The sequence below is a fragment of the Berghia stephanieae genome, chromosome 1 (genome assembly GCF_034508935.2).
Source record: "Berghia stephanieae isolate SIO BIC M18660-M18661 chromosome 1, UCSD_Bste_1.3, whole genome shotgun sequence".
Lineage (NCBI taxonomy): Eukaryota > Metazoa > Mollusca > Gastropoda > Nudibranchia > Aeolidiidae > Berghia > Berghia stephanieae.
In genome coordinates, this window is record NC_088360.1 from 111,465,574 (window position 1) to 111,470,573 (window position 5,000).

The 5,000-nt window shown below is 34.6% G+C and overlaps 1 long non-coding RNA gene across 1 annotated transcript in view; it reads left to right on the forward strand.

The window, feature by feature from the left end:
- Positions 1-5,000, forward strand: part of LOC144965209 (uncharacterized) — a 40,314-nt gene that overhangs the window by 30,861 nt on the left and 4,453 nt on the right. The window contains exon 4 of the long non-coding RNA XR_013643979.1: positions 2,606-2,777. This is a non-coding gene — a long non-coding RNA (uncharacterized LOC144965209). The remainder of the gene's footprint in view (positions 1-2,605; positions 2,778-5,000) is intronic.

The following is a 5,000-nucleotide window of genomic DNA, read 5'->3' on the forward strand; positions in this document are numbered from 1 at the left end:
TTTTTTATTTCGGCCAAACATAATTTAACTTCAAATCTCGATAGATTAAATGTTTTTGTAACTCAAGACGTCTCTGACGTCACGTGATAAAGATTTTTGAATTATTGTTTATTTTTTTTTTTTTTTTGTTAATTTATTGATATGATATATTATATGAAATATGAAGTTTCTGACGAAAATCAGAACAGTAATTTCGTCAATAAATCTAATATGGGGAAACTGTCGTTTTTAAATGTACATGAAAACACTAATTGATTCAATTGACAGGTATAATAAGACGTATTACATGCATGTTACTTTTATTATCCAGTTAACTGCTGTACTGTGAACAGACACTTAGTAGAAATCGATCGATTTAAATGACCCTCATCTTAGCAAAACCATTTTCTTTAAAAAAGAGTTTTTATATAGTGCAATATGCACAGTGAATCCAAAGCCAACAGCAACATTTAATATGTAGGACGAGACGTGACGCCTGTAAGGCGATATAACAATTTTGTTTTCCTAAAGAGACAAGGACGGGAGAATTTGCGTAAAGAGCCCTTCCCAAGGACTCAACACTGCGCCGCTCAGATCAGTACTCCAAAGGCGAGTGTCACATCACAAGACCAAATGACGCAACAAATGGTTTGATGTAGAGGAAAAGAGGGTTCGGGAAGAAGTAAAACGGCATTTGTCTTTTCAGATTTAAAACTTGCATTGAACGTTGCATGTTCCCTTCTACATTTTTAAAAAAAGTGATAAATTAGTGAGCAGGCACTGGTGTAAGATAAAGATCTGAAAAGTGTGTATGAAGTCCCAGGTTTGAGAGTTTTTTGCCAAGATGAGGGTCATTTAAATCGATCGATATTTGGAGGACCATAAGATGAAATCTTGATCAAGTTATGATCTGTCTCTATCCCTGTTTACCATTCATTGAGCGTACTATGAGAAAAGTAAATATAAGGGTATTTTTTACATTTTTATCAGTGAGTACACATTGCTCCAGTCTTTGCTAGTTAAAAAAAAGAGATTTACTATTTTGTAGGCATATTGTATAGTTATTATTAATACTTTGTTATGTAAATCTGAGAATCGTAAATAAATAAATTTGCAAAGGGATTAGTGAAAAATATCGTGACCGATTAAATGAAGGGATCTCAAATCTAGATCTATTAATAAAGTATTCATAGTGTGACAGCATTATGAAAGCCTTCGTTGGATCTGACACGTGAAAAGAAGTATTCCAAGGCTTAAATAAAAACAGTGACAATTAATTGAAAACATGCAGCGCTCAGCAAGTCTACCCGTGTGGCATGTTATTTGTAGATGAGTTAATGAGCTGTGATGCACCGCACGTGCAATAGAGGTAACCATTATAAAAGTGTCAGAACGTGAATAAGTAAACGACTCTATTTAGTGTGGAATCATTCAAGCTATTCCAATTGAATGGATTAAATAATGAATTATTCAGTTAATTGAATAGCGCACCGATTTAAAAGAAAAAAAATATATGAAAGAATAAAATGCATATTCGAATGTTTGAATGGAAACCAATCGGTGGTAAAAATAAATCTAGACCGGTCTAGTTTTGAACAGCAAAAAATACGACGGTCGTCTGTTGTTATGTTTGTAAATAGACTATTACAAAATCTTTGTTTTAAATATATCTTTAGTTGATCTTCAGTGTCTTGTTAGAGCAAAATATTTAAAAATCAATCTCCCAATGACGCTATTGGATCTCTTTCTTAAATACTACATCAACATTGATAGCTCTTGTCCTATAATTGTTATGCTGATGAACACATTTAACTCGTTACTTTATAAAGGTTAATAATGTATAAAGTATTAATCTTTTTTTAAAAATACATAGCTAGGTTACTCACCCCCCAAAAGCGGTATTATGTCGGGATGAACTAAGGTCTGAAAATTGAATTCATCGCCAGCCAAAATTATAAACATTTGTATTATTTCTATTCGTTATTTTAAAAAAATCTTGAGCTTTTATATAGCGCAACATCCTCTAAACGTTCTCAAAGCGCTTAACCAACAGCAATAAGTAACATGTGGAACGAAAATGACGCCTGTTAGGCGATATTACAACTTTTTCCGACAGATACAACGCTGTTAAAGGCCAGTACTCATTTTACACCTGAGTACGGTGAGAGAATGTGAGTAAAGAGCCCTAACCGAGGACTCAACTATGCTCCGACTGACGCTTGAATCAAGGTCCTTCCTATTCGAAAGCGAATGCCATACCACAAGACTACATAGCCGCATTTTAAAGACTAAAGACGATTTCTTACATTACAAAAGATCAAAGTTCGTATTTTCTATCATTTTTATTCTAAATTTGCTCTGATTCATCCCGACATAATACCCGTTTTTGACAGTGGGTCACAGAAAGTATTCGAGGAAAGATAATTTATTAGTTTTTATATTCTTTTTGATACCTCGCGAGACAGCTTTTGTTGTTGAGCAACTAATGTGCAGTTATTGTCAAGTGATCATGTCATTATCAGGCTGAGAATAGTTTACTCTAAATTATTACAAACGATATAGCGTGTCATTGCCTATCCTGAACTTGAAGGATTTTGAACGCTCCTCTCAACCCGTAATATTTCAGGTCTTTTAGGACACGTGAACATGAGGCAGATGTAATTGGTCTGAGATATTAGGATGACGTCACTCAGCTCTAGGACTCCCGGATGTCATTGAATTCTCTCAGTCAGACTACATATTTAATAGGTTACACACATTTATGTATGTTTGTACGATTGATCTGTCGGGCAGAGTTGGTGAGTATTTTACTTAAACGCATACCATCAATAGCAGGAGAAAGTTGATTATAAGTCAATAGTAGATATTTTTAGGAGAGAGGGCCTCTATTTTATCTATTACGTATTTAAGTGTCACAAAAAATTAATTGGGCATTGGAGATTAATTGACACGATACAACGCATACATCCTCATTCGTTAAATCAATTGAAACTGTTTGGAATCAGCGGGGTGGATATCTAATTGAGTCATGAAAATGAAACCAATGAAAGAAATGCAATTGTGTGAATGTATAAATGAATGAATGAGTGAATGAACGAACCCAATGAATAATTCTAACTTCTTTTTTTAAACATATGGCAAACTGTAGCAAAATTCATCACATGTGTGAAAACATATGTTTACCGTAATAATAAAAACAATATTATTGATAACCGCAACGGCAGCTCATCAGACTTCTCAGATTGGCGTTTGAAAAGATTCAATAGGCCATGCAGTTTTCACACCTCCCAGATGTGGATTGAATGGATCATTAAGCAATCATTAACGCCTGGATACTTTTTTAAAATACTGCCATATTTGTAAATTAATAGGTCTCAATTAATAGCAATACCAATAGTGCATTGCTATTAATCAGACCAAACTAATTTCTACATTTATGCTGGCATCTTTACCATTATCTGAGGGTTTGCTAAGCGTCATTTTTTAAAGCGTTGTATTTTTCAAAGTGAACGAATTCCCCACGGTCCCGAGAGTGAGCATCTTGAGATTATTATTATTATTATTATTATTATTATTATTATTATTATTATTATTATTATTATTATTATTATTATTATTATTATTATTATTATTATTATTATTATTATCATTATAATATTATTATTATTGTTATTATTATTATTATTATTATTATTATTATTATTATTATTATATTATTATTATTAATGTTATTATTATTACACATCTTAATAGTAACTTCAATGACAGAGGAAAATAAATAACGATATAAGAAAAAATCACCCTTTTTAAAGACAAAAGACAAATAATTTTAGGTCTTTTAGGCATCATAATTCCAGGAGCTCCAAGAGTCTATACTGGGAAGTGCGTAACTAAGTTACTACTCTCAGAACAGAACTTAACTTATAGGCGAATACTTTCTGTAATATCGATTGTTACCCATTGCTATGAGGCTATGTGGTCTAGTGGTACGACACTCGCTTTTGGAAGGTCCTGGGTTCGAGCCTCGCTCGGCCCAAAGTTGAGTCCTTAGAAAAGGCTCTTTACTCACAATCTCGCACCGTACTCAGGTGTAAAATGAGTACCTGGCAGTTAACAGCGTTATTGTGTCTGTCCGAAAAAAATTGTAATATCGCCTAACAGGCGTCATGTCTCATCCTACATGTTAAGTGCTGTTGAAGGTCCTGAACCCCTTGTAAAGCGCTTTGTGCACGTTTAGTGGATATTGCGTTATATAGCCGCACAATTAAAAAAAAATATTTTAAAAAATCAGCATCTCTCTCAAGAGATTTTCAGAGAGATCTTTGAATCTAAATATATATCTAATATTCGGCATGTGAGAATATTATTATTATAAACATTCTTGATCACGAACGCTCCAACTACCATCAAACATCAAATACATACTATGACTGTTGCTAGCTAACTATAACAACATGCACTTCGTAGAATCTGACATGACGGGATGTTTGTAAGACAATTAACACGCTTCAACGCACCCAACACATTTTCGACATTAATCAGACACGAATACTTCACATAGACCACTCACCTACGAAGGCACACGCCAAACACCTTCAACCTTGTCATGCTGCCTGGATGAGCAGCACTGCTGCCTGGATGAGCAGCACTGCTGCCTGGGTAGATAAACATGATGCTGATATTTTTTTTTTTTATGAGGTTTTATATAGCCACTAAACGTGCTCAACAAGGGGTCCCTGGTCAACAGCAACACATAACATGTGGAACGAGACATTTCGCATGTTAGGCGATATTACAATTTTTCCGGACAGGGACAACGCTGTTAACGGTCAGGTACTCATTTTACACCTGAGTACGGTGAGTGAATGTGAGTAAAGAGCCTTCTCCAAGGACTCAACTATGCGCCGAGCGAGGCTCGAACCCAGGACATTCCGATCCGAAAGCGAGTGTCATACAATATTACCACATAGCCGCTGATGTGAGGGACTGTGCGACGCTGCTCAAATTTGACTTGATGATTT